The sequence below is a fragment of the Camelus bactrianus genome, chromosome 10, assembly GCF_048773025.1.
Source record: "Camelus bactrianus isolate YW-2024 breed Bactrian camel chromosome 10, ASM4877302v1, whole genome shotgun sequence".
Classification (NCBI taxonomy): domain Eukaryota; kingdom Metazoa; phylum Chordata; class Mammalia; order Artiodactyla; family Camelidae; genus Camelus; species Camelus bactrianus.
Window position 1 is genome coordinate 17,015,470 of NC_133548.1, and position 27,152 is coordinate 17,042,621.

Below are 27,152 nucleotides of genomic sequence, written 5' to 3' on the forward strand. Positions count from 1 at the left end.
TGAAGGCTGGCAGCGTTGACGGTAAAAGAAGGACTTCCTGAAGAGAAGTGATAGAAATGACAGGGCTTGCTGAAGTCGTTGATGACTGTGAGAGGGGGAGAAATAAAAATGCCTCTGGCTTTAGCAACCCAGTAGATGTCATTTAATTAGATTGGGGGAGAGTGAAATGAAATGCTTGGCTTCAGACAAGTTAAGTTAGAGGTGACTTCAGACATCCAAGGGGAGATGCTGAGGAGGCAGCTGGACATTCACAGCAATGACAATAACTGGGATGCTCAGATACGATTTGTGTTTCTATTTCCTGTCTGCCGTGTGCCTCTCTGCCAGGCCCCACCTGGAGGGCAGTTGCTGAGCCTGGCTTTGCTCCTAACCCTGTTCTCAATATTGAGGCCAGTGCCAGGCTGGGGCCTGGTTTGTGAAATAAACAGAAAGGGGAGAGGCTGCTGGGTGTGTAGGTGAAGCTGGAAATCAAGGCCCCTGTGGCAGACCCAGCCTAAGGAAATTGTCCAGGTGGGTCTCCTGGGAAACTCGGCTGCTGGCTTCTGGCTTTCCCATCTCATTTTGGTCTCCTTCCCTTCTGCCAGCTTCCTGCCAAGAAACACAGCCTCCAGGCATAAATCATTAACTCCAATCACCTCTTAGGCAGGCGCTGCACTTCAGTTCTCAAAGCACTTTGCCTGCCATTATCTTGAGTGATCCTTCAAACCACCCTGGGAGGTAGGCAGAGGCAGGGCCCACCTGATTGCTGCTGCCCACAGGAAAAAAAGGGGAAAAGGATGTTGATGGCACAACCAGAATTCAAAAAGAGTCTGGGCATGTTCGGTTCCCCTAGGAGGCTGCATTTGAAACAGAGCAGCAGAGAAGCTCCTGAAAAGGCATGTGGACCGTGGCATTGCAGGCTTTGTGACGACCAGCCAATGGTAAGTGCAGGGCTGGGGAAAGCCCAGGCCCCCTGGGGCCGTGCTGTGCTCGGGGAATCTCTGCACACAGCCCCTCCCCACTTTGCACAGGACTCCGTGGGAAAGCCAGCCTCTCACTACACTGTTTCACGTTCTCAATCCAGGCTCACCCTCTACATGAGGACAATTCCCACTAGCTTGGCTGAGGGCTCTCTGGAGGAAGCTGGAAAGAACTCATTGTGCCAAAGTGGCTAACTCCCTTTCTCTCCCTGGGGCCTGTCTCCCCATCTCACAAATGGGAAATTGGATAAAACTGAACAGGTCCCTGGCAACCCTGGAGTACTTTGAGTTTCTCTCTGATTTGAAGGTCTGTGGACCCCAGCTTTGGGTTTCCCCCAGGTTGTGATCTGAAGGCTCTCACCCCACCCTCACTGTACCTGCCCAGGGCCACCCCTCTGGGGGCCTGGCACCAGGTGGTCCCACAGGAGGCCCTGCCACTTCCCACCAGCCTCTATTCAGCCCAGCAGACACATGTCACCTGCTCTCCACATCTAAGTCCTGTGGCCCAGGCCTGGAACAATTTCCCTCAGTTGGGCAAGGCTATGACAGGAAAGGGACAGGACCTGACCTCTGCTTGGAAAGCCAATTGTGCAACACAGTCCTGTGAGGGCAGGCACATGACCGACAGGAAAGGCCTCCTAAGGGAGCCAGCGCCTTCTTTGAAATGAATATCTTGGCAAGATCAACAAAGAATTGTCCTTTTGGACACCACTAACTCTGGTCATTGCTAATTTATTCAGAGTCTGGCTGCAGTGTTGTGTCTGGGCAGCATCCCTGAATACAGAGCCTTGCTAGGTCATTGTCAAGTACATGGAGAGTTGCAGGAGCGGTGCATAACCTATGCTTCTGGCTTCTGCACACCCAAACCTCTTGTTTGTACTTACAGGTGGTCTAAGCCCCCAGTACGTTCATCTGGGCATCTTCTCCCAAGGCAAGCAAGTAACATATTTTTAGTAACAAGTAAAAGTCTTTAGTATCAAGTCTAGTAAATAAAGCCGATAATGTCTTTTGGGGCCAGTAGGGGCAGAAGTAGATGGAGGAGAGAGTTTAATGGCAAAGCTATACAGAGTTTTTGGGTTTTTTTTCCCCTTATAATGTAAAGTGTTTCTGAAGATGATGAAATATTTGCGTCACTGTTTGGAGTAAGCACATGATAATGGCCATGTGTACTGGACACCTACCATGGGCCAGAAACAGGCGGAGAATCAGATTTTTAAAAAAATTTCTTCTATTGATTAAAGGCTGTTAAAATTTTCTTTCTCGTCTTGAATCCATTTATGTCTTTCAGAGAAATTTTTGTATCTAAATTTTCATTATACCAGCATAACATTGTTCATAGTATTCTCTTCCTCATTTAACGTCCACAGGGTCTCTAGTGATGCCCACTCTTTTATTCCTGACACTGGTGATTTGTGTTCTTTCTTCTTATTAGTTTCACAGGTGAGGAAACTGAGGCTCCATGAGGTTACAGAATCGCCCAAGCCATAGTCAGTGCGTTAAGAAGCTGAAATCCAAACCCAGTCTGATTCTCCCTGCCCCTCACCAGGGCCCTCGTGATTATCTTTAAGAACCACACTGAATGGGTGACTTAAAGTGACTCAGGCATGATACTTCCATCTACTCAGCATGTTCCTTAAAGAGGTACACACGTCCCCTCGAGTCCCCTCGTGATCTCAGTCCAAAGTGCTGCCATGCCTTCCCTCCCGCCAGGAAGCCCTGAGCACTGACCTGTTCCGCACTAGCTCCTCCTCACACCGGCTCATGGCTCCTCCCTCCCTGTGCTCAGATCTCAGAGCGGCCTCTCTGCCTCAGCGTCTGAAATAGTCCCCCAGCCCCTGTCACTCTTCTAGCTTCTCCATAGTGATGACCAACACCCTAACGGATCCTGTACACTGATTTGGTGATTATCTGTCTCCCCAACTAAAATGTACACTCATGAAGGTGAGGACTGTATCTCCTGTTCCCAGCACGTAGAAGGTGCTCGATAGATATTTCTAGATGAGTGAATTAAATGAAAGCAATGAAATCCTCTCTCTCTCTTTTTTTAAGACTAGTTTCTAATTCAAACTTGGCCTCCCATTTCTCTCTAATTAATTCCAAGTAGGGATTGTATTTTCCCTGGCACACTTTTATTACAGAACTTTTAACCTGTGCTCTGCTTCCGGTTGCCTTCTCAAGTCCCTTGAGTGCTTGGGGAAGAGGAGGTGCAATCATCCCCACTGAGGGATGGGCCAATCTGGGCACCAGAGATTGTGGGTGGATGCTGCCCCCTCAGACCCCACATTGAGGGACTGCTCCACCCCTCACGGTCAGCCCTCTTTGGGGAGCTCCTCAGCTGAAGAGGGCCTCTTCCCAGCGTCCAGCTCCTTCCTGGGCAGCTGCACCCACAGGCTGACTGATGGACGAAGTGGGTGAAGGCCTGCTCCTTAGTCCCCCCTTAGACAGCACTGTAAGGCCACCCACCCTCAGAGTGACCTGGCAGGTGGTGGGCTATGCCCATTGTTCTGCCACCTACCCCTGCTTTCTTCCCTCCTGTCCTGGGTGGTGGATCCTGCATCACTCCCTGGTTGTGGCCCTGCTCGTAGCTCCCTGGTTGTGGCCCTGCACGTAGCTCCTCCTCAGAGTTGGCTCCAGGGAGACCTGACCATGACAGGAGGGACTTCCAGGTCCACCAGCAACCCCGTGGCTGAGTTCAGACCAGAGACCCAGACCCCTGGCTCCCAGGCCCCCAGTAGAGAATTCAGGCTACTGCATGCCTGGTCCAGTCCTGAGCACTGGGGATGCGTGTTCTCAGAAGACACATCTCTACTCCCTCCTCCATGTGAGAATCTCTCTCTCTCTCACACACACACACACACACACACACACGCCTGAATAAGGAAAGCCAGTAGTTTACAGTGGTGATAAATTGCATGGAGAAAAGTTTAGAAACAGGGGGAAGTGGTCACAAGGGTGGGAGAGGAGAGTGCGAGGGGTGGCCCTGGGAAGATGAAGGCGAAGAACAGGGCAGCCAAGGGTGCTGCCCACCATCCACAGCTCCCTTGCTACTGCCATGCCGGGTGGAGCTCAGGCTCTGTCACCCTGTGAATTAGAAAGGGGGGTGTTGGAGACCCCTTAGGCCCACTGACGGTCCCGCCTTCTGCCCCAGTGACCTGACTATGTCACCAGCGTTAACGAAAGTTTTCCCATCACATGGATTCTGGCCACTCCAAACCTTCAAAGTCACACACAGACCAAGACCCAGAAACTGGCCCTCTTCTTTCAGTTCCTTTTTAGGGAGAACGTTTTGACTGGAGGTGAAAAGTAGAAAGAAGATAGTGACGGTGTGCTGGAAGGGAGAGGGGCTGGGGCAGAGAAAAGCCAGCCTCCCTCCTTCAAAATCTTGATCTAAACCAGCTGCGGCCACAGGCACCAAGGCTGCACCCTTCCCCGCCTGGGCATTTGGCCAAGACATCTTGGGAGAGGCTCGTCAGCAAAGGGTCCCCAGAGCCTAGCTGCTAGGCTGGTCTCCTGGACCCCGGAAGGCAAAGTTCCCAGAGTAAGAGCAAGAAAGATGAATTCCTTCCCATGTAATACTGCGGACGTGGGGTGAGAGGAAGGAGGAGATGGCTAAAATTGGGAGGGTGTACATAATGGTGCCTGGGGAGAAAAGAACTTTCCTTCATTGTAAGCATTCATCAAAATACCCCTATTTAAACAAAAAAGAGATAAACTTGGCTACTGTGGCAGATCCTTCTTCTCCTGCCCGTACTCCATACCCCCTGACTCACGGCTTCACACAGCAAGCATCTGTACTGCTCTGCCTGGGGCTTCCCTCCAGACCCAGGGGAAACTGTTCGGGGCAGGTCAGAAGTGGCAGGGAGTTAATGTACTCTAGGACCTGACCTTGGCCAGTGCTACAGGGAATCGATGATAAATACCCTGCCTGTTGCCCCTCATGGGGTCTATGTGATGTGCTACCCAGGCTCCCCAAGGTCCCCCGCCTGATTGAGGCCAGTTACCCATGGCGGTGACTTGCTCCTTAATGCAGTCTGGGTTGGTGTCCTTCCATCCTCATCTCATTTCCCCACCCCCTCACCCTTTCCTGGGATCACATCCCAAATAAACTGCACTCAGATCCCATCTCAGGGTTCACGTCTCCGGAGGTTAAATAACCTCCTAGAAGATGTTCTGTAAAGGAAGCCATGCAGTGGGGCCTGGGTTCAAATCCCAGCTCCACCCTCTCCTCTCTAGGTGACTTCAACCTCTGAGCCTCAATTTCTTCACCTGTTAAATGGGGGTGATAATAACAGTACCGACCTCAACAATTTGTTGAAAGAATTGAATGAGATAATTCATGTGGAGCAATTTTCTTAGTAAATAGTACTTGGTAAACACTCAAAAACTACTAGCTGTGATTAATAGATGCTCATAAAACAAAAGAATCAAATAACAGACAACAGCAATATTTACAACAAACCACAAGCAAAGGATTATCATCCCTAAAAAACAAAGGACTCAAAGTTCTTATTCAAAGGACACAGATACATGATCTCAGAGGAGTAAATGAAAGTACCCAATATGCCTATTAAAAGATGTTCACCCTAACTTCACTAATTAGAAAAGAAATGCTAAGAAAACCATAGTAATTCAATCACAAAAATCATCCAATTGGCAACATTTTTTAAAAGATTGATAATATTCTATGATGATAAAGGGGCAGCAAAAACAGACAGCTAATGAAAGCACAAATTCCTCCAACCTCTCTAAGTGGCAGTTTGGCAGTTACATTCAAATCTCAAATTCACAAACCACTGGTAAGAATTCCTCGAACAGAAATCCCACACTTGTGCAAAAAGGTTCAGGTGTAAAGAGTATCCATTACAACATTATGTGAAGAAAAAATTTCTAAAACACAAATGTGGTTGGCAGGGGATGAAATGAATACATTATGGTATAGCCAAACAATCGAATTCTAAGGAGGCATTAAGACGAAAGAGAGATTTATGTGTGTTGTCGAGGTGAGATTTATCACGAGATGGAAGTTGCACAGTTCTCTAGACAGGAAGATCATATTTCTGATTAAATAATATTTTTCTATATCCTTGTAGATTGTTGTAATTGGGTAGATAAATCTGGAAATAACATATACTAAGTAGTGGAGATTGTTTCTGAGGTTCAGGGTTACCAGGATTTTGTTCATCTAAGTTACACATTTCTATAACATTTAACATTTTGAAACAGGCGTATAATCAGGAAAATCCATGCCAATCTGTCCTCCCACTTCTCTTGGGCTAGCAGGTCACTGCCCAGGCAGCACCACCCTGCCTCCCAAGACCACATGAGACAGGCCATGTAATTCTAAACACCAGGAGGCATCCTGCTACAGCACCATTTTAAGTGAAGAAAGCTCATAAGATAGTACATGTACCATAAGGTTAACATTAATACATATTTTCATATATTATCAGTTAATTAACCTTATTAATTAATTAACAATTAACTAATAAGGCCACTATTAATATCAAGAAAAACTGGAAGAAGAAAAGAGCAAACTGTTAACAAAAGTGGCACATTGATTTTTGTTGTTGTTCTTTCTATTTTTCTGTATTTTTATATTCTCTCCACTGAGAAAAATATTTCCTTTTTAATTAGAAACAAAGCATATGGATTTTAAAAGAGAGGACATCAACTTGGAGTGGTCTCAACTCGCCATGACAGAGACTTACATTTGAGGGGATAAGTGAGAATGTTCTGAAAAATGACTTCTTTATACCAACATGGAGATCAAACACAGGACACATTAGGCTTCCTGAGTGCCTGCAGTTTTTTTCCCAGTAATAAAAGGCCAAAACTGCCACAAACCACCAGGCCTCCAGTCCCCAACCCTTATGAGAATGCCTGTGTCTCACCAAACTTCAGTCTGCATTAGGTTTGGATGAAAGAGAAACCACAAGTGATCTTACTTTGGCCAGATATAAAGCACCCAGAACCTGCTCTTGAGGGCTCCTGCCTGGCCCCCTACCCAGATTTAAGGACAACAACTATAAACATTTCTTACCCAGAAATGATAATAACAACAGTAATTAGAACCAAAAGGCTTTCCTATTGAAACCCCAAATCTCAGTCTCTCCCACTCAGGGCTGAAGGTGTGCCCAGTAATTAAAGGCATGAAAACTCCTTACCGGACCAGTTGGCGCTGGAGAACGGGAGGGGCACGGAGCCCAGAGAAGAGCAGTTGCCCTTTTATTGCTAAAAACTCCACCTTTTCCATCAGGAAGTTTCATCCTTTTCATGCAGGTTTTTGAGACATTAAGTAGATGAGGTGTTTCAGCAATGCTAGTGACCATTGTCTCAAGCAGGAGAGAAAAACAAGTTCTCCCCACCTCAGAAGGCCGGGGCAATGGGGGATATGGTGCCTCTCTACTTGGGAGGGAACAAAATCCACCTGTGGGCATGGCCAGACGGGACCTTGACAGTGGGAAGCCCAGGAGGGAGCTTCTGCGCCCCTTGCCCTCTCCACACTGCCAGCATCTCAGGAGAGCCTCTATCACTCACACAGTGACCTGTATGAACTTGTACTACGTTGAGATTTATGTCTTCTAACCGTGCTTCATGGAGGCCTTACAAAAACATTAGACGAGATGGCAGGCCAAGGGCAGGCCTCGATTGACTTAAGCTGGGCTTCCTAGAGGCAAGTAAAGAGAGGACTCTTCCCACCCAGTGACATATATGCCCATTATATATGGAGCATATCCTACACACCATACAAAAATGATGTCGTCTGCTACCCACAACAACCCTGAAGGTATTATCCTCCCCACCTTACAGATGAGAAAAAGGAGGCTCAGAGAGATGAGTGACTTGCTCAAAGTCACAAAGCTGGGGAGTGGTGAGGTCAAGATTCCAACCCAGGTCATTCTGACTCCACAACCAGAGACTGGGGTTAGATTCAGAGAAACGTCTCCAAACAACTTTTGGGAGTTCCTTCGGCAGGATGCTCAGGATACTCAGTTCCTGTCGCCGCTGTAGTAAGTTACTGCTGGCTTAAAACCACACACATGTATTATTTTAGAGTTCACAAGTCTGAAAGAAGGCTCACTAGGCTAGGCTCAAGGTGTCGACAGAGCTGCATTCCCTTCTGGAGGCTCTAAGGGAAAATCCATTTCTTTGTACTTTGCAGCTTCTAGAAGGGCCCATATTTCTTGGCTTGTGGTCCCTTCCACCACCTTCAAAGCCAGCTATGGCCAATCAAGTCTTTCTCACAATGCCATCTCTTTGGTTCTCATTCTTCTGCCTCCCTCTTCCCCCAAGTCAGGACTCTTGAGATTACACTGGGCACACCTAGATAACCCAGACTGTTCTCCGTAAAGTCAGCTGATTAGCAACCTTAGTTCCATCTGCAACCGTAATTCCCCCTGGCCATGTAATGTAACATTATTTACAGGCCTTGCAGATTGGAACGCAGACACCCTGGGTGTGTGCCGGTGGGCGGGGGAGGACATGATTCTGCCTGCCACACTCAGAGAGACAGTGACTCCATGGAGTCACCAAACCCAGGGTCTGGTCTTCACCTTCACGTGGGGTTTGAGAAACCGATTTCTAAGATAGGAACATCAGTGATTTATCATCGTGGGAAGCACCCTTGACCCTGACGGGGTCAGAAAGACACAGTGTGAGGATTATTTACCGATTCTTATTGTTTACCATTATAAAAGTAATATGTGCTCATTCAAAGTATTCAAGCATCACAGAAGTGTGTGACCGTGGGGCTGGATGCCATCTCTGAGCCACAGGATTAACCAACCCTAGACTTCTTGTGATGCCAATCAACAAACAATTCTTCCCAATTAACCACTGTATACTAAGTCTCCTGTTACTTGCAGTTGAAAATACACTTCCGTCATTTATCTCTCACCCAGTGAGGCAAGGATTCAAATAGCAGACTTTGACTCTGAAAGAGGAAGAGGAGTTAGCCCCAGCAAGAGTGTTTCGGCAGGCAGAGTTGCGTGGACCTGCACTTGATATGTTTTATGACTCAGAAGTTGAATTCAGCCGGTGTGAGGAGTGCTATGAGATGAAAATGGAGACGGGATGGGGCTGGCATGGTTTTATGGACTATCATAAAAAAAGCCTGGACTTTATCCTGAGGATAATTAGGGAGCCACTGAAGGTTCTGAAAATGGATTGACACAGTCATCTTTGCACTAGCTGCAGTTGGGAGGAGGGACTGGAGGGCTAAGAGTGGAGGCAGAGGAACCAGTTGGAAAGCTGCTCTCACTCACTTCTGTCTTGTGTTTCCCTGGCGTCCTCCCCGGGATGATGGTGGCCTCTCTCACCTTCTGTGCTCAAGCTCCAGGAGAACATCTCTACAAATCCCAAAGTCTGATATTACCTACTGTGTGCCAGGCTCTGCTGGGAGACCCAACCCTGGTCCTCTAGACACTCAAAGACTAATAGAAGCAACCCGAGTGTCCACTGACGGGTAAATGGATAAAGAAACGTAGTATATACAGACATCCAGCCTTAAAAAGGAAGAAAATGCTGACACCGGCTACGGCATGGATAAACCTTGCAGACATTATGCCGGGTGAAACAAGCCAGTCACAGAAGGACAAATACTACATGATTCCCCTGCTATGAAGTTCCTACAACTAGTCAGATTCATAGATACAGAAAGTAGGATAGTGGTTGCCAGGGCCTGGGGGTGAGGGAGGAATGGGAAGTTAGTGTTTAATAGGGACAGTTTCAGTTTAGGAAAATGAAAAAATTTCTAGAGATAGAGCATAGGGATGGATGCACACTGTGAATGTAACTAATATCAGCAGACAGTACACTTAGATGGTTAGCTGGACCCCTAACTTCCCAGGCCCAGGCACGCCTTCTGCATCACACACCCCTGAGCTCCAATGGCAAGGCCACTGTCTGTTCACAGTGGGGTCTTGGGAAGGTCATGCCAAATCTCTGAGCCTCTGTTTCCCCCTCTGTAAAATGGGAATAAAACAGAACTGAAAAGTCTTGGGGAGGACTCCATGAGATAACATCCAGGGCGTGGAAACAGCCCAGGGCCTGGTGCACAGTCATTGTTCAATCAGCAAGCTTCACCTTGCTCACCTTGCTTTGTGTTGAACTCTCTCTTAACTTCTCTCAAAATCTGCGTATCTTCCCTATTAAATGCAGGTGCTGGCTGAAAAGGTTACCTTTTTAAGAACTGACACCTGCCAACCTGTTGCTACGAAGGCCCTTATTTAGAAGACCCTAGTGGAAGGAGGTACCTTTGAGGGGTTTGGCCAGTGGCTGCTTTAAGTTTTATTTGTAGCATCAGTACCCTCCTCTCCAACACTACCTTTGTGTGTGCTCCCAGGACTCCTTGTTTCTCCTGGCAAGCAAAACAGGTCCCATGAAGCATCAGCCCATGGGTCAGGGTGAGGCTTGGCCTTAGAACCACAGGGTGACACTAAAAGGGAGGAGGGAGCTGAGAGGAGGTGTGGGATCCAGCCCGGCTTACTGCACCGAGGCCTGCTTGCATTAGGTCAGGTTCTTCTGCTGGGCACCTGGAAGCATTAACAGTCAGGGACTACCGTAACTGAGTTCAAGGACTGAGAGTCCCTGGGCGCTCCAGTGCAGCAAATCTGCGTTGCAAGTCTGCTCAAGGGCTGATTTACTTCAAGTTCACCCTTGTCCTGAAGTTATAGATATTTGAGGTTCCAACTTAAAGGAAAAGAGTTACCGGTTTTGTAACCAATTCTGTTAGATTACCAAATGATCTCACTGCAAAGATAGTTTTGAGTGAGGGGCTTACTTCTCTGAGTTTTCACATTCTAGATTTTGGTCCAATACTTCATCCTCATCTTGTCAACTTTTTAATGATTTTAACAAAATGAATGTATATTTCACCCAGCTTTTTAAGTTGTCACCAGTAGGAGGATTTATCCAAATTATTTAGCTTGCCATTAACAGAAATGAAAGTTTATTTGTATTCTCATAGAGATAGATGTCTACAAGCCAAGGGACTCCAAGGATTTCTGGAAGCCACCAGAAACTAGGAGAGGGGCATGGAATGGATTCTCCCTTGGAGTCTTCATAAGGAACCAACCCGGCCATCACATTAATGTCCCACAGCTAGAGGACTCTAATATAGCTGGCTGCCACAGGAAGTCAGCCTACCAATGTGATCCTCACTCTAAATTCAAAGGCGTGTATCTTGAGCTGTAAGTCTCCTTCTCTTTTTGCCTTGTGGAATCTCATAATGGCCATCGCACAAACATGTATTGAACACTTACCGTTTGCCAGGTATTGTTCTCAGTTCTGGGGACACCACAGTGAACAATGGAGACAAACTTCTCTGCCTTCATGGAGCTTTCATTCAGGTTATTATCCTGGCACTTCGGCTCCCTCGAATCCCCCATGTTGTAATGATCCTATACATTTCCTGGAGGAAAAAAAGATAGAAAGTTCTGGGATAGGAGTTTGCATTTAATAAATGAAGAAATACTGAATGTTGTAATATTGCCTAATTCAAGGAAAACCTGGGGAGTGAATTATCCTTAGGACCTCATTCTTTTGAGGACTCAAGAACAGCTCCCTCAACTGTCATCGAAACCACTTCAATCTCTCTGCATTTTCCCTTTAATTAGATGTTTCTCTTTAATTTCCTGATCTGGGAGCTCCCTTTTATATCAAGTGCTATCAAATTGCCTTACTCTCGTCCACTGCAGAGGTTGAAGGCAGACCAAAGTAACTTTAAACTATTAATAACATGGGGATGGTATTTGATTGAGCATCATTACTTTGCAAACTATTATTATATATACTGACGTTTCTTTTCCAGCATATATATCAAAACCAACCAAAGCACAAGGCATCTACATTTTTAAAAAAAATCTCTATGATACATGCATATGGAATCCATAAATGGAACACAGACACATTAAACCTACCACTCAGACTCATTTTGTGCACAGAACACATATGACAATTACTTAGCTGCCTGGGATAGTGTTGGATTATCTCATAAAATCTGTGTCTATGCCCATATATTTGGCACTGGCTGTGTCTCATGCCAGGTCACATTGTGCAGTCTTTTCTCTAAGACATTAGATCTCAAAGTCCAGTGTTATCAACATCACTTTGAGTGGATGGGTGCTAATAAAAAAAAAAGATAAAAAATCTGCTTAGAGGTTGTGATTTAGCATTATTGAGGTGTCTGCATTTAACCAGCTCCCAAATGATTCTGATGCAGAAAAACCCTGCTCCTGGGTGTTCTCCCCTGGTCCTGGCTTGTTACTTGGGTTACATGCGAACTTTTCCTTTTCATTTATACTCAGTCTGTACTTAGCCTTACCAGTAAACCTACTGCAGAAACTCTTTTCTTGTGCCTGTCAGTGACAGCAAATCACCTGTGTCAGGGTATACGCCTAATCTGCTGGGTTTAGCGATGACGCCTACTACTACCAGGTGGGTCCAGACCTCCTGGGAGGCATAAGACAATCTTCCCAGAAAGGTCTCTTCTGGTCACCTGCAGGACTGCACAGCCAAACACAGCCGACAGTTTGAGATGCGTTTTACGGCCGTTCCTGGCATTGGTGTGAATCACCAAAAACACCTCAATCGTGTAAATTTCAAAACCATGCATTAGGAGTATAAATGACTTCATTTTCCCAAGAACTAGCTACTGCCCAGAGTCCTTCTGCATGGGTTTCCAGAAGTCCAGAGCTATTTCCATGGAGTTGGGAACATGGACACTGGGGTCAAGGGCAGTGGGGGACACAAGTCACAAAGGTGGAATGAGCCTGGGTGCTAGCTCTGCTCCTTGCCTGGTGTGGGATTCTGGAAACAGGCCCTTTTCTTCTCTGAACCATCAAGAGCACCCTCGTTCCTTAGAGCTGAGGACGCTCTGTTGCAAAACCCTGGGGAAAAGTCAGTGAAACAGTGGGTGAGAAAGTAAAGGGCAAAAGTCATTCATATATTCAACAAAGACTTACTGAGTGCCTACTATGTGCCAGACTGCCCCACGGGATATGGTGGCAACAAAAGCAGACGTGATGTCTGTTCTTATGGAGCTCAGAGTCTACCAGGTAGACAGACATAATCAAATAAATAGCTCTGAAATGGCAATATCCAAAATATACAAATAGCTCATACAGCTCAATAACAAAAAACAAACAACCCAATCAAAGAATGGTAGAAGACCTAAATAGACATTTCTCTAAAGAAGCCATACAGATGGTCAACAGGCACATGAAAAGATGCTCAATATCACCAATTATCAGAGAAATGCAAATCAAAACTACAATGAGGTATTATCACCTCACACTGGTCAGAATGGTCATCATTAAAAAGTCCATAAACAATAAATGCTGGAGAGCATATGGAGAAAAGGGAACCCTCCTACGCAGTTGGTAGAAATGTAATTTGGTGAAGCCGTTATGGAAAACAGTACGGAAGCTCCTTAAAAAACTAAAAATAGAGTTACCATATGCTCCAGCAATCCCACTCCTGGGCATATATCCAGAGAAAACTCTAATTTGAAGATACACGTATCCCAGTGTTCACAGCAGCACTATTTACAATAGCCAAGACATGGAAACAACCTAAATGTCCATAGACAGATGACTGGATAAAGAAAATGTGGAAAATAGATAGATAGATAGATAGATAGATAGATAGATAGATAGATAGACAGACCAATCGATCTACACACATAATGGAATACTACTCAGCTATTAAAAGAATGAAATAATGCCATTTGCAGCAACATGGATAGATCTACAGATTATCATACTAAGTGAAGTCAGACAGAGAAGGACAAATATCATATGATATCACTTATATGTGGAATCTAAAAAAAAAAGATACAAGTGAATTTAATTACAAAACAGAAAGAGACTCACAGACACAGGAAACAAACTTATGGTTACCAAAGGGAGGGACAAATTAGGAGTTTGGGATTTATAGATACACACTACTATATATAAAACAGATAAACAACAAGGTCCTAATGTATAGCACAGGGAACTATATTCACTTTACTGTAATAACATATAATGAAAAAGAATATATATATGTATGACTGAATCACTATGCTGTATACCAGAAATCAACACAACATTGTAAATGAACTATATTTCAGTAAAGAAAAAAAAAGGAGGAAAAGAAAGAAAGGAAGAAGTGATCAATGCTAAGAAGCAGAGGGTTAATGGTCAAAGTCATGGACCAGTGGCAGGGGCTAACTGACAAGGAACACTGGTGACAGCTATGACCCAGAGCTGCTGGCAGAGTGAAGTAGTGCCTGGCGGAGGGAAGGCAGGGGTAGCAGGACTGGTAGAAGGCAGCACAGAGATTGGAAGGGCGAGGCTCGGAGAGGACAGCTCAGGTCAATGAGATGATGCCTGGGGAACTAGGTGGGGAGGGCTATTCAGGGGTTTGGATCTTGATGCCTTGCACTCTGCCATCTGTGTGTCCTCCCTCATGCTGGTCTCTCTGGATGTCTTTTCATCCTCAATCTCTCCAGACCTTTCCTATTGCATGCTCATTAATTTATCGTCTCACTCTCACGAGATGGAAAGAGGGCAATATGGCAGAGTGGTCAGAATGCAGGCTGTGGAGCAGGCAAACCTGGTTTTGAATCTTGGGTCTGCTGCATATTGCCTCTGTGATCTTGGGCAAGATGCTCCATCTCTCTCAGCCTCAATCTCCTCTTCTGTGAAATACGGAAATAACATTACTTACCTCATGGGATCAGTATAATGAATTAATATATCTCAAAGTTTTAGAACAGAACCTGGCCCATAGTTAAGGGGGGGATAAGTATTGCTATTAATGTAACTGGTGTTCTAAGCTCATTTACTTCTTGCAAAAACCCTATGATAGTTACACTGTTATTACTGACCCTTTAGATAAGGATTCTCTCATTCATTTTAAAAAAAATATGTTAGCAAGGAGCTAGGATGTGCAGTGAGCAAAACAAACACAGGCCTTGTTCCTAGATACAGGAGGAAAAGTTAAAATGCTCCTGGGCTCCCACTGGCCAAGTCTGGGACAATTTGGGCCTCCATATAAATAATGATAGTGACAATTATAAGGTATTGAATAAAACAGGAATTCATGAGTCCATGTTGGTATAAATAAATATACAAATAAATAAATGGAGGGTGGAGGAAAATTCTTTGTTATGTTAGAAAGCCAACTAATGAATATAGAAGAAATGATGGAGTTTTTTTTAAATCACCCATTGGCAAATATCACAGTAATAACTGATTCAGGCAAGAAATGTCAATGGATGCTAAAACCACTGGGTGAAAATTTGATGAGGAATAGGGTATGTACATACTCTCAAAATAGCTGTTAATTACAATGAGGAATAGCACATCTTTATAGTAAAAAAGAAGACCAAAAACCTGGCAGACACCAGCTTAACCAAGAGATTAAAGTTAACATAACCAGTGATGCGACAAACTGATGTCATGTGCCTCCTGAATTGAGGCACAGAGAAGGACACAACATCACTTCTGGGGCATTTCTGCCAAACCTGAATTTGCATAGCCTGAATTTAATTGTGAAGAAACAGCAGACAAACTTCAATTTAGGGACATTCTACAAAAATAATTGCTTTGTCTTCTTCAAAGATGCTAAGATTACAAAAGACAAAGGCAGATTGTGGGACTGTTCCAGATTAGAGACCTTATAGCTAAGTGCAACATGTGGTCCTGGATAGAATCCTGAAGTAGGAAAATAATTTTTTTTTTTTTTGCTATGAAGGACATTATTGGGACAACTAAGAAACTATGAGTGTCTATGGGTTACATTATTGTATTTATATTTATATCTATATTAGTAATTTCTATTTATATTTATATTAATCACCTGAATTCGACAATTGGACTGTGGATGTGAAAGACAAAGTCCTTATTCTTAGGAATACACATTAACGGTTACTAAGGAGTAAAGGCTTCATATTTGCAACTATCTCTCAGATGGTCCAGAAAATAATAATATTACTGATGTATGTGTGTGTGTATATATATGGATGGATAGACAGACAGACAGACAGACAGACAGACAGATAATATGATAAAGAAAATGATGTAAAATGTGAACATTTGGGGAATCAAGGTTAAGGATATACAGAAGTTCTTTGTACTATTTTTGTACATTTTTTCCCCTCTAAATCTGAAACTATTTGAAAATTGACAGCTATCAAAAAATCAACCCTCCCTCCATGCCTGGTTTGGGGTGGGGCAGGGGCAGAGGGGAGGAGAGAGAGAGAGATATGAGGCCAGATCTGTAGAGTTGGCAAACTTTCCCAGAGGACTATGCCTCTGTAGACAGAGTGGTTTCCGGCTGGCAGGGAAGGGTGCTGACAGCCAGAGACATTTTTTCTGGCCCTTTTCCAGCTCGGGAGGAAACAACAAGAGGAAACAGTGAAAGCTCTGTGAGGCTAAAGAGCTGGCCCCTGAGGACTGGTGCCAGGAAGTGGAGGTGTGGGCAGGAGGTGGTCCTGGCAGGATCTGTGGGTTAGCAAGGCCTGCTGGGGACCAGAGATTCCCTGCCCCAGGACTCTCTCCTACCACAGAGAGTGGGGAAGGAGAGACTGGAAGGGACTGGGAAGAAAAGAAGGGGAAAAACGGACATTTTCTGGGCACCTGCTATCTGCCATCGCTGTTCTGGGTGGTTTACATATATTACCTCACTAATCCTCACAGAAAGTTCTTATATAACCTCTGTTATTATTCCCTCATCCCACAGGGATGAGGAAATAGAGGTTTAGAGAGGTAAGGAAAGAGATTCTGTTTGGGGAAATACAATGGACTAGATCTGCTAACTGACTTTTATGCTGAAAGCAACTAAAAAAGCTGGTTAAAATAAGAATTTAAAAAAGTTAATCAACAGTCCCGCAAGAAAGTATGGAATGCTCAGAAAACAAAAAATAAGTGAAAACAGACACCTAGAGAGGAAGGCAGGGCAGGAGGCTGCCTTCCACCTTGAGAGCGTTTGCCAAATCATGTGCACCTTGACTTTGGTTCTCATGGATGGATAGAGATGAGAAACATTAAGAGTGAACTCCCAGAGCCCACCCAAGGTGGGGCACGGACGGAAGATCCCAGCCTCACACAAAGCTAGATCTCCAATGGCCTCTCCATCAGGTTAGGGAGAAACTAAAGGCAAAACCCACCACTTACCATCACCACTAAAATCTAGAAGAAATCTTATCACTGAGTTGAGGGGAAAGGGATTTTCCCTGAGATTTCATAATCCCAAACAGGCTGTCAGTGGTATTGAAGCCTGAATTCACATTCTCTGGTTAAACTGAAACACCTCAAGCTGAAGTTTTAGATTAAAGCATCCACTCAGAGATTTTTTTGGTATGAATGCAGAAACAGAAAGAAGCAAATTCCCTCTTCATTTCCTGGATGTTCAAAAGCAAAAAGGTAAACAGAAGAAATAATGCAGACTCTATTAACCACAGACTCAAAAATATTAAAAGACTAGCAAAAGCAAAGATTTCACACAAAAGGTATGAAGTGCATCAGTTATGGCTTGCTGGGGGGCTGGGGGACAGCTGAATAGCAAGTCAGCCCAAGACTGGCCAATTTCAAAACGTTACAGCAAAAAAAAAACAAAAACAAAACTTAACATTTAGTTGAGGGCTCATTTTAAAGAAGAGCTTCTCAACCCCAGCACTACTGACATTTGGGGTACCTAATTCTTTGTTGTATGGGCTGGTGCATTGTAAGATATCTAGCAGCATCCTTCAATCTGACCCACTGGATACCAGTAGCATCAACCCCCACTCCAAATTCTGACAACCAAAAATGTCTCCAGACATTGCTAAGTATCCCCTGAGGTGTAAAATTGCCCCTCGTTGAGAACCACTGCTCTAGAATAATAAACCTGGATCCCTTGTATTCAGCACAAGCTACAGATCTGAGAAGCACAGAGTAGAGATGGAGAAGCTTCATTGTGGGTAGTGGGAAGTGGGGTGAGGCAACTAATATGCGGCAAAAATAGCACAATAGCCTAGTGACAGCAAATCTCAGAAAGAGCCAGCAAAATTACACCCCTTGAAAGAACTTTCTACAAATAGCTGGGGCATGAAAATCCAACTCATTCCATGACATGTAATTTTAAAAAACTGAGTTAGCATGGAATCAATTCAAAGATCCTTCCAGAAAAGAATGGGAAAGGTCATTAAACCTACCAATAAAGAACATTGGCCAGAAAAAATAGTGTTACATGGAAGAGATGAAAAATTTGACCAAATATTGTTTTATGACTTAACAAATCTTAACCAAACAAGTGCCTCTGTGGAGGAAGACCACAAAGCAGACATATAACAACTCAGTGAAGAGATGGCAAGATGTCAGGAGGGGATGAAATGAGACCAGAAGAACTGAGGGCAGAAGTATAAGAAAAAATAATTTCAGAAAAGAGGAAGCAATTGGAAGGAGGACCTAGACACAACACAGTGTAGAGATGGAGGATATAAACAAGGGAAGTGAACAGAATGAGACCAGATGTAGAAAGTGTTTTTTCAGACTAGAGAGAAAATGATAAATATATAAAAAAGACAAAAGAGAGCCAACATACACATAATTGGAGTCTCAAGACAAGAAAAACAAAACAATGAAATACAACAAATACTTAAAAATAGAATTGAAGGAAACTTTCTTGAAATAAAAGATTTGAGTTTACATAACAAGTACTATGTGTACCAGAGAAAGTCGACCTAGAACAGAAAATTCCAAGGCTCTCTTAATAAAATTTTGGGACTTTAAAGATAAAGAAAATATCCTTTGAGCAGACAGTCCCCAAAACAAATCAGGTCATTCATTAAGGGATAAAATCAGGCTAGTCCCAGCAATTTTTAATGCCAGAACAGTGGCACAATACTCATAGGATATTTAAGGAAAAAAGTGTACGCCAAGGATTTTATATGCTGTCAAGCTGTTCCTCAAGTGTAAAAGTTCCAAACATTTTTAGACACGTAAGAACTCAGGGAGTATTGTTCCCATGAACCCATCTTGAGAAAACCACCAGAGAACAAGTTGCAGATCACCAAGGGGGTGACCAAGGAAGCCACAGCAAAAGGACCATGAGCAAGTATTGAATATATTTAAATGTAGAGCAGAGACAGAAAGAAATGTGGACACCTGAATGTAAATTCGTATATGCTATGACAGTGTAGAAACGACATAGCTGATAAAAATGGCAGGGGGGGGGCAGTGGAAAGAGGATGAGATTAGAGTATGTTCTTTGATGGCCCTGCCTATAAGAGCTAGGAGCTAAAGAATATCATTGTAAGCTGAGAAATCAAATAATAGCAGTAAATTGAATACACTGAATACGTAATATGTAATAATACAGAGATGAACATGTGTAGAGATGATCCGGCATTACACTGAGGAAAAGGATGGGAAGGTGGAGAAATCTGCCAATTTTTCTTTGTTCATTCTGGGACACTGAGAGATACTCTAATCAAGTAGAGAACTAAGTGTTCTGTATAATGCTATAATTATGAAGGTAAACACTAGAGAGAAAGAAGAAGCCTTCCTAAGGAAGAATTTCAATTGCTCTGGCTGGAACTCCCAGTGCAATGTTGAATGGCAGCGACAAAAGCGGGCATCCTTGTCTTGTCCCTCATCTTAGGGGAAGCATGAGTCACACCATCACAGGAGCTGTGGGCTTTTCATAAATGTCCTTTATCATGGTGAGGAAGTTCTTTTTCACTCCTAGTTGCTGAGTGTTTTTATCATGAAAAGGTGTTAGATTTGTGGAACCACTTTGTGTTCCTGGAATAAATCTCATTTGGTCACGGTGTATAATCCTTTTAATAGGCCGTTGGATTCAGTTTGCTGGCATTTTGTTGAGGATTTTTGCATACATATTCTTAAGAGACATTGGTCTATAGTTTTCTTCTCTTGTGGTGTCTTTGTCTGGCTTTGGTATTGGGGTAAAACTGGCCTCATTGAATGAGTTAAGTTGTGTTCCCTCCTTTTCTAATTTTTGGAGATTCTGAGTATTAGTGTTAATTCCTCTTTAAATGTTTGGTAGAACTCACCAGTGAAGTCATCTGGCCCAAGACTTTTCTTTATTGGGAGGTTTTTGATTACTGATTCAATCTCTTTACTAGTTATAGGTCTGTATTTAACTAATTTTTAAAGTATATATAGGTTTTAGATTAAATCTCAAACTAAAATAAAAACCAACTCTTCACTGTATGCAAGAGATATACCTAATACAAAGAGGTGGAAACCAAAAGACAAACACATACCAGTCAAATAAATAATAATGATGATGATTAGCAGAAGTCATTATTCTGTAATCAAGCCAAGTGCAATTCAGGCCAAAGGATTAAATGAAATGAAAAGGAGTTGTGTTATGTAACAGGGTGCCACTTAAATGCAGCTATAACTATTATGAATATCTGTGCGGCAGATAACCCAGCAGCTACATTCACCAGGACTAATTATAGAGCACAGGAGAAGCAGGAGACTGGAGTTCATCTCTGCTGGTGGATCTCAGGGGCAGATAAGCAAGGACAGTGCATAAAGTAAGGCAGGTCTGCTGAACACCAGACACTCACACCACAGTACCTGAAAGAAGAAACGACTTTATCTTTCTCTCCTGTGACCATCCAGGACAGTAGCCAGCTCTGCTCACTCAATAGTTCAGGGACCCAAATTCCTTCCAAGTTGTGGTTCCATCATCCTCTGAGACTGCAGCGACATCTGCTTAGTAGAATCCAAGTTACCGCCATATCCAGGTTGCTCCTGGCAGGAGGGACAAGTGATGGTGGAGCTGGCATGCCCTGAATCTCAGGCCTGGGTCCATGAGTGGCATGCATTACCTGCACTCACATTTATTTGAGAAAATTTGTTACTGGATAAACCTAAATCCAAGGAGTGGGGTGAGCTGGTAGTGGTCCAGCTTCATGCCTAGGAAAATGGAGAGAAGAGATCTCAGGGGATCACTATCAGTCTGTACCAAAGTCCATCCCTCTGTGCGCTCACTCGCCTGTGAGTAGGGACACACTCAATCCTTCTCCGTGGGGGATGCACCAAAGTCCATCCAGTTACTGTACTGGTGATTTCTTAGTGACATGCAGACCTCTCCGCTAGATTCAGAGGTGGTTCCTTGTGGTCAGAGGAACTGTGAGCTAAAAGACAATTCTTTTGTCCCACCCACCTGACCAGTAGGCAATAATGAAACAGAGAAAGCAAGACCACAATAAAGACCCCGACTCAGAAGACAGAGCATGGGCAACGCACAGTAGTCCCAGGGCAGGAATTGTGAAGACCCCTGCCCTGCCAGTGAATGCTCTGTCTCTCTGGTTTAGCCGTCTAGAACGTTCTTCCTTGTCTTCTGCCCTCATCTCAGTGGGTGTCAGAAAATATGTCTTCCTTGAGGGCTGTTTTGGGGCCCAAACAATTATGGGCTTTTATGGTCTCTTTGGAAAAACAATTCTCTGGAAAACTTATTAGAGATCAAAGTCTATTTGCTTCCAGTCATTTCATAAGCCAGTAACCACACTTGATGCTCCTTTCTCACATAATTCTCAGTTGGCTTCATTTCTTTGCTTCCCTGCTCCAGCCACACCTCTTCCCTCACATTAATGGCAGCTTTTTGGAGTCCTACTGAAATAAGAGGCTTTCCTGAGAAGCCACACCCTTAGTCTGATCCTTGCCTTGGGGCTGGATGCCTTGAACAAATGTTTTGCTTAACAGTCTGAGAAAGGCTCTGAGTTGTAACTGTCAGATCTCCTGTTGTTTGGGAGACAGAAGTAGATGTCTTTTCAACCATGTGAAGCCCCTTCATTTCTAGACACTATTCCCTTTCATCTTTGCTTGAAATCTGGTCGTAGGTGTGGAGGTCATCTCTTTTTTTTTGAATATCTTGCTAAAAGTAAAAAGGAGCAGCCAATATTCATAACTTTTCAGCTCTTCCCAACTTCTTCAGTTATAGCCTTGAAGTTACAAAATCTGCCTTTCAGACCATTGCGGGAAACGGTTTCACCTATTATTTGACAAAGAGGCCCCAGGTTTCCAGCCTGAAACACTACAACATCTGTGTTCCTGCCGCCCGCTCCCTGCCCACTAGGTTCAGTTACAGGAGCACCTTATCGGTGCCAATTTTGATATTCATTAGGGTAAGGATTGTTGACTCTGTGTGTGTGTGTGTGTGTGTGTGTGTGTGTGTGTGTGTGTGTGTGTGTGTGAAAGAGAGAGAGAGAAAGAGGTAAGCATTCCAGGCTGACAGGTTCCTTCCAAGTACCTAGTCCACCATATCTAAGGCTATGTCTTCATCAGAAGCCGAGCCACCACCGTACCTAGGTTTCAACCAGCAAGTAGAAAGTAGGATATGTGTGAGAGGAGTATCTACAGTCATAAGACCTAGGTGTAGAAATGGCACACACTTCTACCTACATTCGTTGGACAGAACTCAGTCTCATGGGCATGCCTGTCTATAAGGAGGTTTGGTAAATGCAGTCTAATCCTGTCTCCAGGTAGAATATGGGAACAGATTACAGTGAATACCTATTTGTATCACGGACACAGAAGATATTAACATTATAATTTATTGGGCAAAAGTGACATATGAAAATAGTAAACACACTGTACTTTCATGTGACTGTGGAGCTTTCACAAGGTCACAGAGAAAAATCTCAGCAACTTCCCAAAAAGAGAAATACTATAGAAAACATCCGGCCACAGTGAAATTAAAGAAAAAGAAACTAATAACTAAATCTGAAAAAATATACATTTCTCTGCTTGGAACAATATTTTAAACTGGTATTTAAGCAACTCAAGTCAAAAAGGAAATACAAACTAAAACTGCAGTATTTCCATAAAAGTGAAAATGAAATATGGTTACAGGAGTAGTTGCAGGAGAATTCATAGCCTTTGGCAGGGAGGGTATAGCTCAGTGGTAGAGTGTAAGCTTAGCATGCACAAGGTCCTGGGTTCAAGCCCCAGTACCTCCGTTAAAAAAAAAAAACTAAATGAATAAATAAATCTAATTACCCTCTCACCCAAAAAACCCCCAAAATTTATAGCCTTAATATCTATATCTGAAAAAAAGAGTGGAAAAAAATTAACTTCCAACTCGAAAAATTAGACAGTAAATTGAAAAATGAGGAAAGGAAGAACTACTCGAGATAAAAGCAGACATTAATAAAAGTTATAATAGAAAATATTATGTAACTAATATATAAACTCCAAAGCTGGTTCTTTGAGGGGGAAAAACCTAAAAGCAAAAGGTAGGTGAATGCAAATACACACAACCTGAAATGATGAGGGGGAATTCCACAGACATGGGAGAGATGAAGAGACTTACATGAGAATAATCTGTTCCACATAATGTGAATGAACCTGAAAACACAGATGAAGTGGATCATTTCCTAAGTAAAGGTAATATATCAAAATTGATCCGAAAGACAGAAAAATACATAAACAGGTAATTTCTATCAAGGAAATAGAGAACTATGTCAAGAGTTATCATTTTCAGGTAGCCCCCCAAAAGAGAAAATTGCAGCCCAGTATCCTTTGTGAAAAACAATGCAAAATACCTAAATAAACTATCTAACAGAATCGAGTTGCATATTAAAAGAGCAATACATAACACTGACATAGGAAAACTCTCCTGGATTTTAAAGATGGTTTAATATTAGCAAATCTATTAGTATAATTGATTTTATTCATTCATCTAGAGAGGAAAAAAATAATGGTCATCTCCATAGATGCCAAAAAGACATTTAACATTCCCCTCCGTTCTTCCTAAAAGCATTCAGTAAAATACGGATCACTGGATATTTGAAGTATCCTTTTGGGTCTTTGGGATTTGTTACACAGGACCAGAGCTGTATTTAGTCTAGTATTTTATCCCTACTACTGAGGCAAGCCCCTTCTGAGTACTCTTCCTAATGCCCTGTGAATTATGAGGTTTTCTGGTCTGGCTAATGGGAAGAGGTGTTATTCTCAGCCTTGTGTGAGCACCAGGTAGGGTATCTTCTAATCCTTTTTGGGTGTTTCTTTCCCCAGCCTCACATGCATTCCCTGACCAGTGCTCTGCTGAATCCTGGAGGGAGACCCTCTGCAGGTGTCTGGAACTCATTGCTTCCACAGCTATTTCCTCTCCAGCACTCTGCCTTGCAAACTCCAGCGGCCTGGGTCTGCCCGGGCACTCAGCTCCCTCTTCTCAATTCTCTTCTTCTCAGGGAGCCTGCCAGGCTCCACCTGGGTCCTCCTTCCTGAGCTGCAGTCCTGAAACCCTTTCAAGACAATAATCCAGAGCTCACATGATTTATTTCCTATCTCAAGAATCACTGTCCTTAATTGTCTGATGTCCAGTGACTTGAAAATTGTTGTTTCATATATATTTTGTCTGATTTTTTTTTTTGGCTATTTCAGACAGGAAAGTAAATCCAGTATCTGTTGCTCCATCTTCGCTGAGAGTCTTCCAAAGCTTTTGGTTCTGCTAAGAAGAAAGAGGAGTGGAGGCAGCATCCTCTATGTAATTTGAGCATTGTCTGCATAATATGAAATACACAAAAAGATCCTACACCCCCATTTCCAAGGCTCCAGTTCTCTCTTCCCAATTGAGGAGAAACATATAGCAGATCCAGCCAAGAGAAACTAAGGCTCCCCTGTAGTACCTGCAATTTAGCCTTTGTCCTCTGGCCTCATGGGGACATGGGATCATTTTACCCAGGCTACTGAGCCCAGCTCATTCAGGTTTTCAATTATCTGAAGACTGCTTAGACAGCCAGTTAACTGACTGAGGCATCTACTTCCCTATCTCTGCAAGAGGGCTGACTGAGCAGCATTATCCAACCTCGTAGACTATCATTCCAAAGATACTCTATGCCTATACAATCATTTAGTTTCCCTAATAAGCACACTGCTCTTAAATTTGCTTTCTTTCATATAAAAATGTACCTTAAGGACTTTTCCATATCAGTACATAACTTGATCTTTATTTTTTACTGCTTCATACTATTCCATTCTTAACAGATGAATCACAATTTATTTAACTCTATTGCTGATAGTTTCCAGCCTTTACTGATGCAAAATATGCTGCAATGAATTACTTTGTAAATACGGCAAGAACTTTAAAAAACAGAGAAGACTTATATGGTAGGAAGGCTCCAAGATGGGATGGTTCCCAATGATCCTCTTCTGCTGGGATTCATGCCCTTGTATAATTTTCTCCCATACTGGATCAAATGGATCACGCACTCTGGTGAAAGCCAGCCACCATGTCATAAGGACACTCAAGAAGCCCTCTAGAAAGGACCACATAAAGAGGAACTGAGGCTTCCAGGCAACAGCAAGACTTCATATGGCCACAGCCCCAGCTAATGTCAGACTGCAACCTCATAAGTGACTCCACGTCAAAACCACCCAGCCAAGTTTCTCCCAAACACTGACCAGAGAACTCATGGGAGATAATAAATGCTTATTATTGTTTTATGACACCAAGAGCTCCCAGGTGAAGCCTTCTTTGTTTGCCAGCCCCATTCCTCATGATGGGAAGCTGATGTGATGCTGGTGCTGTGGCAGCCATCTTGTAACCATGAGGTGAGGGTGGGGGAGCAGGGAAGAGACATTGTCAAGGATGACAGAGAACATGGTCAGACATGGTCAGAATCTGGGTCCTTTCTTTTTTCTAAGCCTTACTCATCTTTACTGCCAAGCCCCTGGCAGACACCTGGCTTTTTATCCCTGGAAATGGAGAGAGTGGCTTAGCTCCTGGTGGCTTTCTGATTCTCAAATCCAGCCTTTCACTGAGCTGGGTCTGGTTGTATTCCCTGTCTATGATATCCTTTTTGAATCTGGGTCCTTGATGGCATCACTGAGCCACTCAACCCTTCTCAGATGTCTTCTTTATAAACAGTAACTAATGTCTTTGTGATATGAGCCATGCCTACTCTGTGCTACATTTTTGAAGCCGGATGCAACCTAGATGACTCAGAGCCAGAGTCAGAATTTAAACCCCAACCTTTACCCCAACTCAAATTGAGAGCTTCTTCCTCATCCTGAACTGTTTTATAAATATGCCCCTGTGTGTGTGTGTGTGACAGTGTGTGTGTGTGTGTGTGTGTGTGTCCCCATCAGGCTTCTTTAGGGCCAGGGGTCTTGCCCCCCACAGTACTTAGGGTAGGGCTCAGCAAGTTCTGGTACCACACATGGGCTACTCACTGATGGTCCAAAGCAGCTTCAGTGTGCCCAGCAGCTCCCTATGGGATTACATTCTACAGCAGACCAAGGAACAGCTGACCAATAAACCTTAGAACACATATAACAGCCAATCAAATGGGTTCTCTGGGCCATGGATTTGGGAGTAATAGGCTCATGGAGTCTGGCCACTCCTGGAATATCTCACACATTCAGAGCAATGGGGGCAGGGGATAGCTCAGTCAGACTTCTCTGCACAAGATCAGAGGGAAGGTCAGAGTTTTCCTAAAGGCCAACCAACTGGTCCAGGACAGCTCCTGGTGGGGGCAGGAGCAGGGCCGTGGGGCAATGGCACATTGGCTAGGTCCCAGCCTGCAGTTGGTTGGCTCTCAGGCTGTTATTTTGGGTTTGGCATGGATTGGATTATTCAGCACAGCATAGCCCAGCCCAGAGTTTCTAAGACTCTCCCCAAGGCTGGCAGAGAGGAGTGGGGTGGAGGCACTGTTGTCTTGGAGAAGACTCTGCCTTGTCCCTCTGTGCTTCCATCTCATCTGTACAGAATAGGGTTGAAGGTCTGATCTCTGCACACACTGCCTGCCTGCATGTCCCCCAGGGCGAGGATTCTAAGGCTCCAGCGCTCTAAGGGGCTTCGGGTCTTTTATAAACTTTAACAATTAATTAAATCTGGGAGGGCTCTCATGGATTTGCTGAAGGCCATAGGGCCAGGAGCAGAGCTGGGGCTAGTGTCTGGCGTATCCAGGTCCTGACCACCCCCACCTTTGATCTCTGAGCACATCTCAGGTAGAAGTCTGATGTCTCTACCCCGGTGGGGAGGATGGGACATTTTCCTGTTGTGGGAAAACCTGCTCTGGGTCAGGTTAGTGGAGAGTGCCCCGTTGCTCTGCTGTGGACTGAGGGAAAGGCCGCTGTATTCACTGGGTTAATACAGAGATGCAGCAGGAAGGCAGTGGCTTAAGGAAGATGGGAGTTCATTTCTCTTTCAGCGAATGGCCCATCTAGAGTTCACGTCCCACCTGCA

General features: G+C 44.0%; 2 protein-coding genes and 1 long non-coding RNA gene across 3 annotated transcripts in view; 1 reads left to right on the top strand and 2 right to left on the bottom strand.

Moving 5' to 3' along the window:
* Nucleotides 1-11,359, bottom strand: part of LOC105076490 (putative inactive 1-aminocyclopropane-1-carboxylate synthase-like protein 2) — a 78,463-nt gene extending 67,104 nt beyond the window's left edge. Inside the window, exon 1 of the mRNA XM_010964650.3 lies at nt 11,222-11,359. The gene's annotated coding sequence lies outside the window, so the exon portion shown is untranslated. The remainder of the gene's footprint in view (nt 1-11,221) is intronic.
* Nucleotides 1-25,413, top strand: LOC141578844 (uncharacterized). Its single transcript, XR_012509612.1, has 2 exons — nt 1-920; nt 24,347-25,413. It is a non-coding gene; the product is annotated as an uncharacterized LOC141578844 (long non-coding RNA).
* The window catches only part of ALKBH3 (alkB homolog 3, alpha-ketoglutarate dependent dioxygenase), a 74,413-nt gene continuing 58,500 nt past the window's right edge, over nt 11,240-27,152 (bottom strand). Inside the window, exons 9-10 of the transcript XR_012509611.1 lie at nt 20,534-20,710; nt 11,240-11,370 (exon numbers count right to left, since the gene is read on the bottom strand). The gene's annotated coding sequence lies outside the window, so the exon portion shown is untranslated. The remainder of the gene's footprint in view (nt 11,371-20,533; nt 20,711-27,152) is intronic.